The following is a 16,205-nucleotide window of genomic DNA, read 5'->3' as shown; positions in this document are numbered from 1 at the left end:
CCTGCCAAGTTTTCACCTGCCTCTTACCTTTGGTCTTTATCACTTAGTGAAAAATTTCCCAATCCCCAAATTGGCACACTCAACAAAGGAGGTTTACTAATTGTAAATTTATTTGTATAAAAGCCTTAAAAAGCATAATGATTATGTCATATTTAAGTGATCTCTATAACAATTTTATTGAAAAAGGATAAAATTACACTAAATTGGAGTTGTTCTAGAAAATATGGACTCTAAGTTTGCTGAGGCAAGTGATGCTACTGCAGAAAACTAAGAGGATTAAAGGGGGGGGGGATTATGTACTCTATTTTAGCCAGATTTTTCAGTAAGAGATTTTTCAAAGCTTAATTCTCTTTTGGCTTTCAGCTTGGAGGACACCAAGGTGCAGTTTTCTTTGGTCGTCCTGAATCTGGCTTCCTCCGACACCAGCTGCCTAAGATCAACCCCAAACAAGATCAAAGTTATGTACCTGAGGTGCACCAGTGGCGAAGTCAGTGCTGCACCTGCTCTGGTCTCCAAGATCGGCGCCCTGGAGCCGTCTCCTAAAAAGGTTGGTGATGATATCACCAAGACAACTGGTGACTGGGAGGGTCAAAGGATTACAGTGAAACTGACCATTCAGAACAGACAGTGCCACATTGAGGTGGTACCTTCTGCCTTTGCCTTGATTATTAAAGCCCTCAAGGAGCCACCAAGAGACAGAAAGAAACAGGAAAACATTAAACACAGTGGAAATATCACTTTTGATGAGATTGTCAACATTACTTGACAGATGATGGATGTGGCACAAATCTTTAGCCAGAGAACTCTTTGGAACAGTTAAAGAGATCCTGGGGACTGCCCAGCCTGGGGGCTGCAATGATGATGGCTGCCAGCCTCATGACATCATAGATGACATCAACAGTGGTGCCGTGGAATGCCCAGCTGTGTTCAGAAGTACAAAGGAAAGTATTTTAATAAAGCATCATTTGACAACCAAAAAAAAGAAAAGACTTAATTCTACCAAAACTGCTTTTGTATTAAAGTGTGTTGGCGTATGTGATTTATCATTTTTTTTTTTTTTTTTTTTTTAATTTTATTTTGTCGATATACATTGTAGCTGATTAATGCTCCCCATCACCAAAACCTCCCTCCCTTCTCCCTCCCCCCCTCCCCCCAACCATGTCCTTTCTGTTTGTTTGTTGTATCAACTTCAAATAATTGTGGTTGTTATATCTTCTCCCCCCCCCCCCGGTTTGTGTGTGTATGTGTGTATGTGTGTGTGTGAATTTATATATTAATTTTTAGCTCCCACCAATAAGTGAGAACATGTGGTATTTCTCTTTCTGTGCCTGACTTGTTTCACTTAATATAATTATCTCGAGGTCCATCCATGTTGTTGCAAATGGCAGTATTTCATTCGTTTTTATAGCTGAGTAGTATTCCATTGTGTAGATGTACCACATTTTCCGTATCCACTCATCTGATGATGGGCATTTGGGCTGGTTCCAACTCTTGGCTATTGTAAAGAGTGCTGCGATGAACATTGGGGAACAGGTATACCTTCGACTTGATGATTTCCATTCCTCTGGGTATATTCCCAACAGTGGGATGGCTGGGTCGTATGGTAGATCTATTTGCAATTGTTTAAGGAACCTCCATACCATTTTCCATAGAGGCTGCACCATTTTGCAGTCCCACCAACAATGTATGAGAGTTCCTTTTTCTCCGCAGCCTCGCCAGCATTTATTGTTCATAGTCTTTTGGATTTTAGCCATCCTAACTGGGGTTAGATGGTATCTCAATGTGGTTTTGATTTGCATTTCCCGGATGCTGAGTGATGTTGAGCATTTTTTCATATGTCTGTTGGCCATTTGGATATCTTCCTTAGAGAAATGCCTACTTAGCTCTTTTGCCCATTTTTTAATTGGGTTGCTTGTTTTCTTCTTGTAAAGTTGTTTGAGTTCCTTATATATTCTGGATATTAATCCTTTGTCAGATGTATATTTTGCAAATATTTTCTCCCACTCTGTTGGTTGTCTTTTAACTCTTTTAATTGTTTCTTTTGCTGTGCAGAAGCTTTTTAGTTTGATATAATCCCATTTGTTTATTTTTCCTTTGGTTGCCCGTGCTTTTGGGGTCGTATTCATGAAGTCTGTGCCCAGACCTATTTCCTGAAGTGTTTCCCCTATGTTTTCTTTAAGAAGTTTTATTGTCTCAGGGTGTATATTTAAATCCTTAATCCATTTTGAGTTGATTTTAGTATATGGTGAGAGGTATGGATCTAGTTTCATTCTCCTGCATAACGATATCCAGTTATCCCAGCACCACTTGCTGAAGAGGCAGTCCCTTCCCCAGTGAATAGGCTTGGTGCCTTTGTCAAAGATCAGATGGCAGTAAGTGTGAGGGTTGATTTCTGGATTCTCTATTCTATTCCATTGGTCAGTGTGTCTGTTTTTATGCCAGTACCATACTGTTTTGGTTATTATAGCTTTGTAGTATAGCTTAAAGTCAGGTAGTGTTATGCCTCCAGCTTTATTTTTTTTGCTGAGCATTGCTTTGGCTATGCGTGGTCTTTTATTGTTCCATATAAATGTCTGAATAGTTTTTTCCATTTCTGAGAAAAATGTCTTTGGAATTTTGATGGGGATTGCATTGAATTTGTATATCACTTTGGGTAGTATGGACATTTTCACTATGTTGATTCTTCCAATCCAAGAGCATGGAATATCTTTCCATCTTCTTGTATCCTCTCTAATTTCTCTCAGCAGTGGTTTGTAGTTCTCATTATAGAGATTTTTCACCTCCTTGGTTAACTCAATTCCTAAGTATTTTATTTTTTTGGTGGCTATTGTAAATGGGCAGGCTTTCTTGATTTCTCCTTCTGCATGTTCACTATTGGAGAAAAGAAATGCTACTGATTTTTGTGTGTTGATTTTGTATCCTGCTACTGTGCTGAAATCATTTATCAATTCCAACAGTTTTTTTGTAGAGGTTTTAGGCTGTTCGATATATAGGATCATGTCATCTGCAAACAGGGACAGTTTGACTTCATCTTTTCCAATCTGGATGCCCTTTATTTCCTTCTCTTCTCTGATTGCTCTGGCTAGTACTTCCAACACTATGTTGAATAGGAGTGGTGAGAGTGGGCATCCTTGTCTAGTGCCTGTTCTTAAAGGAAAAGCTTTCAGCTTTTCCCCATTCAGGATGATATTGGCTGTGGGTTTGGCATATATGGCTTTAATTATGTTGAGATACTTTCCCTCTATACCTAACTTATAGAGGGTCTTTGTCATGAATGAGTGCTGAACTTTATCAAATGCTTTTTCAGCATCTATAGAGATGATCATATGGTCCTTCTGTTTGAGTTTATTAATATGGTGTATCACATTTATTGATTTGCGTATGTTGAACCAACCTTGCATCCCTGGGATGAATCCCACTTGATCGTGATGAATAATTTTTCGTATGTGTTGCTGTATTCTGTTTGCTAGTATTTTAGTGAGGATTTTTGCATCTATATTCATCAAGGATATCGGCCTGTAGTTTTCTTTTTTGGTTATATCTTTACCTGGTTTTGGTATCAGGATGATGTTTGCTTCATAGAATGAGTTTGGGAGATTTGCGTCCGTTTCAATCTTTTGGAATAGTTTGTAAAGAATCGGTGTCAATTCCTCTTTGAATGTTTGGTAAAATTCTGCTGTGAAACCATCTGGTCCTGGGCTTTTCTTTGTTGGGAGCCTTCTGATAACAGCTTCAATCTCCTTTATTGTTATTGGTCTGTTCAAATTTTCTACGTCTTCACGGTTCAGTTTTGGGAGCTTGTGTGTGTCCAGAAATTTATCCATTTCCTCCAGATTTTCAAATTTGTTGGCGTATAGTTGTTTATAGTAGTCTCGAATGATTCCTTGTATTTCAGATGAATCAGTTGTAATATCGCCTTTTTCATTTCTAATTTTTGTTATTTGAGTCTTCTCTCTTCTTTTTTTTGTTAGCCATGCTAATGGTTTGTCAATTTTATTTATCTTTTCAAAAAACCAACTTTTTGATTCGTTGATCTTTTGAATTGTTTTTTGGTTTTCAATTTCATTCAGTTCTGCTCTGATCTTAATGATTTCTTTCCGTCTGCTAACTTTAGGATTGGATTGTTCTTGTTTTTCTAGTTCTTTAAGGTGAAGTGTTAGGTTGTTCACTTGCCATCTCTCCATTCTTCTGAAGTGAGCATTTAATGCAATAAATTTTCCCCTCAATACTGCTTTTGCAGTATCCCACAGGTTTTGGTATGATGTATCATTGTTTTCATTAGTTTCAATAAACTTTTTGATTTCCTGCTTGATTTCTTCTTGGACCCATATGTCATTAAGTAGAATGCTGTTTAATTTCCATGTGTTTGTATAGTTTCCAGAGTTTTGTTTGTTATTAATTTCTAGTTTTAATCCATTGTGGTCTGAGAAGATACATGGGATAATTCCAATTTTTTTGAATTTATTGAGACTTGCTTTGTGACCTAATATGTGATCTATCTTGGAGAATGATCCATGTGCTGATGAGAAGAATGAATATTCTGAGGTTGTTGGGTGGAATGTTCTGTAGATATCTGCCAATTCCAATTGGTCTAGAGTCTTGTTTAGATCTTGTGTTTCTCTACTGATTCTTTGCCTAGATGATCTGTCTAATATTGACAGTGGAGTGTTCAGGTCCCCTGCTATTATGGTATTAGTGTCTATTTCCTTCTTTAGGTCTAATAGAGTTTGCTTTATAAATCTGGCTGCTCCAACATTGGGTGCGTACATATTTATGATTGTTATGTCTTCTTGATGGATCAGTCCTTTTATCATTAAGTAGTGTCCCTCGTTGTCTCTTTTTATGGTTTTTAGTTTAAAGTCTATTTTGTCAGATATAAGAATAGCCACTCCAGCTCGTTTTTCTTTTCTGTTTGCATGGTAAATCTTTTTCCATCCTTTTACTCTTAGTCTGTGTGAATCTTTATGGGTGAGGTGGGTCTCTTGTAGGCAGCATATAGTTGGGTCCTGCTTTTTGATCCAGTCAGCCAGTCTGTGTCTTTTAATTGGGGAATTTAAGCCTTTAACATTAAGAGTTGTTATTGAAAGGTGTTGATTTATTCTTAGCATTTTATTGGTTGTTTGGTTGTCTTAGGTGTCTTTTGTTCCTTGCTTTCTGATTTACTGTTTGGTTTCTTTGTTTGTTGGTTCCTTAGGTTGTAGATAGTGTTTTTGTTAGCTTGTTTTCTCTTCATGAATGCCATTTTTATTGTACTAGCGGGTTTAGATTTTTCTTAGGTTTTTATGGCAGTGGTAGTTATTTTTCAGGAACCAAACCCAGTACTCCCTTGAGGATTTCTTGTAAGGGTGGTCTTGTGGTAGTGAACTCCCGCAGTTTTTGTTTGTCTGAGAAATATACTATTTGCCCCTCATTTCGGAAGGATAGCCTTGCAGGGTAGAGTATTCTTGGCTGGCAATCTTTGTCTTTTAGTATTTTGAAAATATCATCCCATTCCTTTCTAGCTTTTAGGGTTTGTGATGAAAAGTCTGATGTTAACCTGATTGGGGCTCCCTTATAGGTGATTTGACGCTTCTCTCTTGCAGCTTTTAAGATTCTCTCTTTGTCTCTGAGTTTTGCCAATTTGACTATGACATGTCTTGGAGAAGGCCTTTTTGGGTTGAATACGTTTGGAGATCGTTGAGCTTCCTGGATCTGAAGATCTGTGATTTTTCCTATACCTGGGAAGTTTTCTGCCACTATTTTGTTGAATATGTTTTCAATGGAATCTCCATTTTCCTCCCCTTCTGGAATACCCATGACTCGGATATTTGAGCGCTTGAGGTTGTCTGATATCTCTCTCAGATTTTCTTCCATGTCCTTGATTCTTTTTTCTTTCTTTTTGTCTGCTTGTGTTATTTCAAACAGCCCATCTTCAAGTTCAGAGGTTCTCTCTTCAACTTCGACAAGCCTGCTGGTTAAACTCTCCGTTGTGTTTTTTATTTCGCTGAATAACTTCTTCAGTTCAGCAAGTTCTGCTACATTTTTTTTCAGGACATTGATTTCCTTGTATATTTCCTCTTTCAGATCCTGTATACTTTTCCTCATTTCATCATGATGTCTAGCTGAGTTTTCTTGTATCTCATTCAGTTTCCTTAGAATTATCACTCGAAATTCCTTATCAGTTATTTCCAGGGCTTCTTGTTCTATAGGATCTAGAGTATGAGATTTATTAACTTTTGGTGGTGTACTTTCTTGATTTTTTGTATTTCTGGTGTCTTTTTTTTGGTGTTTATTCATTGTGGCAGGGGGTTTCACAGTCCACCAGTTTAAGACTAATGACTAACTAGGATGTTGCTGTGGTTGCCAATTTGGTATGGCTCCCGCCGTGACTGCTCAGTTGGCCTCTAGTGTCTTGTGTGTGTGGTTGCCTCGGGTCTTGGGCTTCTCCGGGGATCCACCTTTCTGGTCAGCTTGTACTCTGCTGGGCTGGTGGATCACGTACCACAGGGTGTGTGATCTCTGTTGAGCTTTCACTTTCTGTACAGGACTTCTCCCCGTTCAGTGTGCTCTGGCCCAGGCTGTTAGATCGTGCAGTGGCGACCCCACCGGGTGTGTGGTTTCTGTCGAGTCTCCGCCTCCCTGGCCGCACGTCTCCCCCCTCTGTGCACACTGTGCTGGGTTGGGGCGTGTCTTCTGCACCCCTCGTCTATCAGCTGGGCCTTCAAGACCCTGCTCAGCACCGCCTCGCCCAGGAAGTCTACCAGGTTTCTGCTAGGCACAGACGCCCAGTCTCTCTGGGTGCCTTTGTAGCACTGTGTAGATCTTTCTCGGGTCTTGTTCACCTTTGTATCCCCCCGGTATAAACCGAGTCTAGTGCCCGCCTGCAGCCTGCTCTCCGGCAGGTTCAAGCAGACCTGGGAACTCACCTACCACACTATTCCCAACCAGAAATTCGTTAGGCTTTTTTCCAAACTGGTGGTCGCAGAGATGGTATCTGCCTCCCAGTAACAGGAAGTTTACCGGGGCCGGAGTCCAGGGTGTGGTGGAGTGACAGTCAGCCCGCCCGTACTTCCTAGCCCTCCCAAAACTGGTCGGGACGCCCCACACCCCCAGCCCTGCCAGAGAACCGTGGAGGGAGTGGGAGAGGAGGTCGGCCCGCAGGGTCCGGAAAGCCCCGTGCCAGGCCAAGCAAATGGGCTCAGTGATGGCCGAGCAGGGCGGAGCTGCCCGCACCTGGGAAAATGGAGGCAGCACCGGGGGCAGTGAGTGGCCTGGTGGTGCAGGCGGGGAGCCGCGTGGGCATCCACCCCCCGAACAGAGCTGTGCCAGGGATCACTCACAGTGCTGTGCCAGGTCGGGCGCTCGCTCTGTCTCTGGTTTGTTGCCTTCCGTGTTCTCGGAGCTGCCGCCTCGGGCTGTTCAGTCGCGGCGCCGCTCGGGCGCTCCCAGGAGTCTTCTTTAATGCCGGCCTGAAACCTCGAATCCTGGATAGGGCAGCTGGCCGCCTTCAGTGCGGCCCCAGCCTCCAGGATCCTGGCTGCATCCACAGCAGCCCTGGCGCCGTGTTCCCTGTTTCAAGACTCACTTTTGCAGCTAAGAATCAGTTCTTTTCCTGCTCCACACTTCAAAGCTGTTGCCTGTAAATGAGGCAGCCTCTCCTGCCAGGGGCAAAGTGGCGTTGAGCCCCCACGACTGGCCAGCAGCAGCAGTCCTCCCTTAAGAGATGGCCAGAGAAAGGTCCACAAGTTTCCCGGCTGCCTGGGGCCCAGTGGCCACCTTTTCCACCTCAGCTACTCCGCGCCAGCCGCCGCAGCCGCCGCCATCTTGAACTCACCGTGATTTATCATTTTAAAATAGTTTTCAGTTAGAACACAGTGTTGTAGCACCAAGGTCAAGGGTTTGGATCCCCGTACTGGCCAGCCTCCAAAAAAAGTAAATAAATAAAATAGTTTTCAAATAAATTAGCAAATGAGAAATGACAAGGTACATGAGAGAGAATTCCCTAAAATAACTGTCATTAACCATACTTGTCGGGGAAGTCCAGGCAAGGGCAGTATTTATAGGTTGGATTGTGTACTCCAAAAAAGTGCTGAAGTTCTATCCCCCAGACCTAACCTTGTTTGGAAATAGGATTGTTGCAGATATAATTATTAAGATGAGGCCATACTGTAGTAGGATGGGCCCTTAACCCAATATGACTGATGTCCTTATGAGAAGATGATGTGAAGATACAGAGAGGACACCATGTGACAATGAAGGCAGAGGATAGAGTTATGCAATTGCAAACCAAGGACTTCCAGCAATGCAGAAGCTAAGAGAAAGGCGGGAGCAGACCAGAGCGTGGCCCTGCGCACACCTTGATGTTGGACTTCTAGCCTCCAGAACTGGTTGAGAACAAATTTCTGTTGTTTTTCCCAGTTTGTGGTAATGTGTTACAACAGTCTTAAGAAACAAATATAGTCAGGAAATGGATGTCCAAGGCTATGTGTTTCTTCTAATAAGGGTGAAACATGCAGCTAAGTTTTGCCCTTGTTCATGAAACTATCCCTGCTAACATTTCAGCTCTCCCCACGTGAAGGAAGCATTAGTAATAACTAATGCAAGAGAGCTCAGGGCTGAAATGGCGCAAATTAATTGTAAATTATGGTCAACTCATACAAAAAATTGCTGGTCTTTCACCAGTGATGTCCCACTACAATCAGGTATTTCTCATTTGTAAAAGAATGTAGCGGGTGTTGGTTGATTTTAGGTCAATTTAATGAAAACCAATTCACCAAGATTCGATTTTGCAGAAATAAAATTCACCTAATGATCAATTCATTGAATTTACCATATATGCTGATTTACCAAATTTATCATGTATACTGAATAGTTTTAACAGCAAACAGAATTTTCTGGAAAGATTTAGTTAATTGACTTTCAGTTTTGTCAGTTTTGTCCAACAGTATTTAAGTAAGGGCTAATTTCTCAAAAGCTAGCAGTCTTAGGTCAATATCACCCTCTTATGAATGAATACATTTTGGATTTAATAAAGCATATTTTATCATCAGGAGCTCCAATTTCAGGGTTTTATATGGAAACTTTTCTGTTAGAATATCAATTTTTGTTGACTAACCTTTTTCTAATGGCACTGTAGTATTCTTTTTCTAATTTCTCAAGTACCTTATCAACCTTTCTTGGTAATTTCTAGCTGTTAGTAGCCCAAATTTTAGTGTATGTTAGTTTTTCCTGTCACTTCCTAGTTTATTTCTTACTCTACTTATATTTTAACTTTTTTAAAGTTATTTTTCTGATCTTTATTCTTCACATTTTGTCATTATGGTACAGGTATAGCAAATTTGAGGCACTACCCATACAGTGTTCTGTAGTTATACCTAAGGGCATCACCACTTTGAAAGGTTTTACCTGTTCATGCGGAATCTTTCTGCAAACCACCACCAAGACTATATAGAATATCTCTATTGCTCCTTGTTAGAAACCAAAATGTTAGCACTCCTTAAAATTGAAGCATTTATAAAAACACTTAATACATATAGCAGTTTATAAAGTTAACAATAGTTTGTGCTGACTTTGATAGTTTCAACAGCCTTTGAGTCTATTTTATAGCTTTACTTATAATTTAGTAATTTAGTTGAAATTTAGAAATGGTTGTTTCACACCAGCCACTTTGTAGCCTGTTTATCGAATGTCAGTTTCTCATGTGTTTTACATTTCAGATTCTGGGCATCCTCTTTTGCATAAAACATAAGCAAAATACTCATTTGGTGGAATATTTTAACAAATCTGTGAATTGGGGGGAAATCAAGAGGCAATGTATTAAGTTGAAAGTATGCTCTTGGAAGAAAGATATTGTCATTTATAACATTGTCATCACTCCCACATAGCCTGACCTGACACTTCATAATCTAACCCATAACTCACTATAATATCTGAGGCCCAGGGAGTTATTTCAACTGTATTTCACCTGTTAAAACATGTCTTTAGTCAGAATGAGTTTCTTTTAGGACAAGGCATCTGAAGATAGTGTCTCTGGCTTAGTTGCTTTTTTATTTGTTGAAGATAGGCTATTGGGTGACATTTAATTAGGATAATTGGGCAAGACCCCAGCTCTGTGATATCATTGCTGTGTGCTGCTCTGTTCTCCTGTGACTTCCCAAAGTAGGTGCTGGAGAGTGGGCGTGGCATCCACGGGGACCATTGGTGGTGCCCGTCAACAAATGAAAGAACTGAGGTATAGGTGGCGTTACCCAAGTGCCAGATAGGTCAACAATGCTGATTAAATAGGCTTGAAGTGTCCCGGATCATGTGGGAGATAATACACCCTTGGAGATGTTGAAATGTTTTATGAGCAAGTGCGTCCAGTTCCCAGGCAGCCCTAACTTGCTCAACTCGCATTTTGCCCAGTGGCTAAGTTGTGATGCTGCCAAGGAAAACAGCCATTAAAAGCTGCACAGGTAAGGTGTGGTGTCACAAATCAGTCACTGCCTGTCTCACAACAGGGACAAACTGATGACTGTGCAGGAGACACAGATGTCCTTATCTCTGAACGGGGAACCTGGTGCCGTCCAATTCCTTTGATACGAGCTGTGTCAGAGGACAATGCTCTGAGGAGAACTCTGGGTGGCTCCCAGCAGTGTGGGGTGACCGAGCGGCACACGTGAGCCTGTCACCCCACCCGGTGCTCTGTCCCAGCACTCACCTTCTCTGGGTGGCACACCTTCTCAGAGTGAAGCAAGCAGGATGTTCTCACCCTACTGGATGTATTGATTTTCAGTTGCTTCTGTAAAAAGTTAGCACGGAATTAGTGGTTTCCAGCAACACAAATGTATTCAGGAGTCCGAAATCCATTTCCTGGGCTGAAGTCAAGATGTCGGCAGGGCTGGTTCCTTTTGAAGTCCGCAGGGAGAATTTGTTTCTTCGCTTTTTTCAGCTTCTAGCAGCCACTTGTGTGTCTTGCCTCATGTCCCCTCCCTCCGCCTTCAGTGCACACCCTCCCGTCTCTGCCTCTGTTGTCTCAGTGCCCTCTTTTCTGTAGTCAAATCTCCCCCTGCCTTCCGCTTAGCATGACCCTCGTGATTATGTTGGACCTTCCCGGATAAACCAGGAGAATTTCCTCATGTCAAAATCCTTAATTTAATCACATCTGCAAAGTCCCTTTTGTCATATAAATAACATTTAGAGGTTCTGGGGATTGGGATGTGGATATCTTTGGGGGCATATTCAGCCTTCCACACTGGGCCAGAGCATGCTGCTCACCCCTGATGAAAGCTCAGTTTATCATTTACTATTTCCAGGAGCAGGGAAAGCCAAGGGAGGGCTAGGAGAGGCTCCTTTACCTGGGCCTTGCAGGACCATTCAACCGTCTTGGGTGGGGATACATCTTTCAGTGCTGTTGCCACTATGTCTACAGTACACACACACACGCTTTCATTTTTTATCTCTAGAAGGCTATCCATTGGTGACATTTCATGCCAGTTTGTTTTCTTGAGTGAAAATAGTAGCATCTCTCAATAGAGCTGGTTTGTAATGAAGGCCTTCGTTAATCTCTGTGCTGTGTAGAGGCAACAGCATCAGAAAACACACCAGCATGCTGCATTCTGGCTCTGGTTCTGCCACTTAATTGCTGGACCTTGGCAAAGTCACGTAATTTCATCAGGCTCTTTTTTTCTTTTTTTTTTTTTCCCCAATGGCTGGCTAGTAAGGGGATCTGAACCCTTGACGTGGGTGTTGTAACACCATGCTCTAACCAGCTAACTGGTCAGCTCTAGGCTCAGCTTTTTAGATCCAATATGAGGGAATTTGTCTAGTTCTGCATTTCCCAAACATGTGACACATAAAATACTGGTCACAAGAAGCTGCCCTTGGAAAGAAGGGGTACCTTGACTAAATAAATTAGGAAAATATTTTAGTGTGTGTATACTTCCATTCCTCTTGGAGAGCCAAATGCATGCTAGAATAATAAAGTCTCTGAAAAGCCCTGCATATATGCAGTTGGGTAATTCTTTAATCCAGTATTTTGTGAACTGTTTTTAAATCACAGAACACCCCCACTTTAAAAAAAAATGCTGATGAGCAGACTTTGGGAAATGCTCATCATGATGGTGTCTAAGGAAATCATGATTTCTTACCCATCTATTTTAGGATGACTTTTGAAACTGAGACATTTTGCCAACAAGCTGGCCCCCAAGAGGAACAGAAAATGCCCCATCTCACCTTACTGGCCTCTTGGAGGCTTTGTTCACTTTAATCATCAATTTTAAGGGGTGCCAGGCCTAAAAGCTAGAACCCATGAACCAGCCCTGACAGTGAGATGCCCCTACATTATCGAGGACTCTCTTCCTGCCATCTGCCCCTTTAAAATTTACTTTAACTTCTGAAGTATTTCTTCAATGTCTTCTAGAAGCTTAGGCCTGGGGGTGTGACCACAAAAGAGACCTTGAGAAATGTAATGTTTTTGTTGAGCAAATGAGCATCTCCTCATATGCCATGGAAAGAGAAAGGAGGCACTGAGCTCATGTAGGAGAGGCCGTGCTTCCTTCATTTTAGTTGATCTGTAACCATCCTCTAGGGTAAATATTATCATTCCCCTTGAGAAGCGAGAAGCCCAAGGCAGAGAGAAGTTAAGTAACTTGTCCAAGGCTACATGCCTAATGCACGTCGGAATCAGGAATTCAGCATCGCTCTGACGTGCTGTAAGAAGGTGTGGTACATAAAAGGAGAGAGAGCAGATCTGGGGAGGAAGGGAGGTGTGCTCCGGGCTGGAGAAATCCAGGGCCTGTGGAAAGAAGAGCCGTGGCTGGGAGTCTAGATAAGATCCAAGTTCAAGTCCTGGATGTGTGATGCTGGTCAAGTCACTTAACCTTTCTGGTTTCCTCAAGTAGGAGGCTGGAGACTGTCCTCTTTCAGCTGTGAAGATAATCCACTTCCAGGTGGGGGTGGGAGTGAGCAGGTCTGGGAAAGAGGGCATTAAGCACCTGCTATCCACCAGACACTCTTCTAGGGCCTCGGGACATCGCAGCGAACAAAACAGACCAAAGCCCTTACCTTCATGCAGGTTCCACACTAGAGGGAAGACAGATAAACAACATAGAATGTTAGAAGGAGGGGCTGGCCAGTTAGCTCAGCTGGTTAGAGCATGGTGCTAAAATATCAAGGTCCATCATTTGGACCTCCCCCACCCAACCACTCCCCAAAAAAGAACGTTATGAGGTGATAAGTGCTAAGGAAAAAAATAGATCAAAGTAAAAGGACCTGGGTGTGGGGTTGTATCCTAGATTGAATGGTCAGAGAAGGTCTCCTGTGAAGATGTTATTTGAGCAGACTTGAAGATAACAGGGGAGGGAGTCAGGCAGATTCTGGGGAAAAGCATCCCAAGCAGAGATGTGCACCTATGCTGAGGCACGAGGGTGTCTGCCATGTTCAGAAATGACAAGGAGGCCAATAGTGAGATGGGAGGAAGGTGGGAGAGGAAAGCAGTAAAAAGAGATGAGACTGGTAAAGACTTCTTTTCAGTATGCAAAAACTTGGGGAGAAAAATTTAGTGGTATATTCATTCTTTGTGTTGGATAAAAAATATTAGAAATGTTTTAAGTAAAATGTTTTATGACTTGGTTCAAAATTCTGGAGGACAGTGGCCTTCATCCTTGATTGGACTCTGTATCCAAGAAGCAAATGGCATCCCAAGAATCATCTTCCCCCTCTCTGGGGACCTACATACCATCTCTCTTCAGCTCTCTCAAGGTTACCTGAGGTCTGCTCATGACTAGTGCATGCACAGAGCAATGACTTTTAACATTTGCAGTGTTTTTATGTTGCATTATATGACTGTTTTGAACATTAATATAGAAACCAGACTACTATTGGATGAGTTGGGTTATAAATACCACGAGTTTCTTGCTCTTTAGGATGACTTTTCCTCAGTGGACTGTTCTGACTCTACAACGAACTAAATGTGTGCTCTTGACCCAATCATGTAAATCAATCTGAGTGCTGGTTTCTTTGTCTAGAAGGTGGATGGCATAGACTGGATCATCTGTAAAGTCCCTTTCCATCTGAAAAGCCTGTGTTCTACCCTCTCTAGCAAACAACGTTCCTTTTCCCAGAGTATCTCCTCTCAGAGGTCAAACCACCAATTATCCATCCTTTTTGCCTGTGTGTAAGACATGAATAATTCATAGGTGGGCTTGCAAAACGGGAGCAAAGTACCCTTTGGCCCAGTCCCCTGTGCCCTATGTGACTAGTGCTCATGTACTGGAAAGGGTACCAAGGACAGATTCTGTTTTCTTCCTCCTTCAGCCCCTCTCATTTCTACCAGCCCCCAAGAAGTCTATGCCATTACACCTCTCACTGTGTAACACAAAAGAGATTACTCAGAGCAAATAGTGCAATGAGAAGCCTGAAGGGACCGCATCAAGATGACTCCTTTTAGGAAGGAGAAAAAAGGTGCAGCCCCGAGTTGGTTTTTGCTTCAGTTTTTATTGTAAAGACAAGGAAGTTACAGAAGAAAAACAAATGGTTAATCAATCACAGTAAGAACCTAAAGAAACTGGCTACATAACAATTTTCATCCAAGCATGCATGGTTCAAAATAGTGTAAACAATATACCATCAAAACAGTCATAAATCTAAACTATGTGACATGTAAAAGAAACAATAAGATAATCATTAAAGTGCCTGACTTCTTAAGAAATTCAAATAAACAGCTTAAAGCAAAATGTGGAATGACCCCCCCCCATGTACTAACTAATCTAACAGAACATCCTTGAAATCTTAACTCACATATTTTCCCATCATTTAAATTTTTCTGTATTAAAGCTTATTGCCCTCAGAACAATCCCTGTTCTGCTTCAGTTCTCTTGTCCACATTAAAGGCTTTAGTCCTGTGTAAGTTTCCTTCTTACAAAATCTTCCAATGAACTCATTATAGTAACAATCAGTGTATACAATCCCTTACCTGACCAGTGATTAGGGTTGATTAGATGGGTCCAATCTGTAGGCTCTTGCCCCCTCGCCGAGGACTTTTGTCCCATTCATGCATTACCTAAACACCCTATCTAATAATCAAATAAGAACCAAGATTTCTAACCCTCTACACTATATAATAATCAACTACATGATTATACATCACGCATTCATACAGTTTTAGATCCTGTAGTTCAACATCCTCACTTGACAACTATGGAAACGGGGATTCACAAAAATCTATGACATTACCAAAGCCAGAGAGCCTGCACACTAGGGCAGAGTAGGGGCAAGAATACAGCTCCCTGAATGCTGGCTGAGGCTCTTTCCCCCACCTCTTGTTGCCTCTATTTTGCCAGATGCTAACCGTGCCCTGCAAATCATGAGATGCCTGAAGATACTTGTGGGTGATGATGACAGTGAACTTTGAAAGGAAGGTTTTTCATTTTGCTTTTTAATATGCACTCATAGATCCAATGCAGTGAAAAGGGTGACCAAAGCCACTTTCCCTGGAAATGCCAGGTCAAAAATATGTGGTACGGTCTGGCCAGCTAGCTCAGTTGGCACCATGTTATAACACTAAGGTCAAGGGTTCAAGTCCCCGAACCATCCGTCTGCTGCAAACAAACAAATAAAACCTACAAGAATATGTGGTGAGGCTCTGATCTGCAGTGCTGCATCTTAAATGATACATTTTGTACACCCCGAAAAATAAACGATGACACATGAAAGACTGGAGAGCATGCTCTCAGCCTCTCCCTGTCTTCTTTCATCACTTTCATCACCAGGTGGCCCCAGGTGAGCAAATCATATCAAGAATGCTGCTTCCCTGCACACCCTTCTGGAGTAAAGGCAGAGGGGAAGAATCATAAATACACAGGATGCTTTCCTGCCCTGTGGGGAGGGGCCAATGGAGTGGGAGGGAGGGGCTTTCTTTTTTTTTTTTTTTTTGATTATTTCTTAGCATGGGATAGTGTTTATTACCCTGCTACAGGCAAGCAAGATACAGCAAAAAGAAAATATGCCAAAGACAACAGTTGGTGACCCTCTCACAGAAACTGCTGATCAGGTAGATTTCATAGAAACATACAGGAGTAGATACTGACCTATATGTTAAAGTGCCTGAAGATTTTCTCCTTTAAAATGATTACTTAATGAAATATTATTGAGAGACAAGTGATAGCTTGTTTTGTGTTTCACATAGGTGTGTTTTTATTTCCTTTTTCCCCACTTGAAAATTATTTTCAGTGCTTGACAAAAATAAC

General features: G+C 41.8%; 1 pseudogene; it reads left to right on the top strand.

Moving 5' to 3' along the window:
* The first annotated feature begins 448 nt into the window (after nucleotides 1-448).
* LOC134362122 (large ribosomal subunit protein uL11-like) lies at nucleotides 449-1,039 on the top strand (annotated as a pseudogene).
* Nucleotides 1,040-16,205: the final 15,166 nt, after the last annotated feature.

Source organism: Cynocephalus volans, chromosome 13 (genome assembly GCF_027409185.1).
Source record: "Cynocephalus volans isolate mCynVol1 chromosome 13, mCynVol1.pri, whole genome shotgun sequence".
NCBI classification, from domain to species: domain Eukaryota; kingdom Metazoa; phylum Chordata; class Mammalia; order Dermoptera; family Cynocephalidae; genus Cynocephalus; species Cynocephalus volans.
Note: the sequence above shows the minus strand (reverse complement) of the source record. Positions and strands in the feature narration are given on the sequence as shown.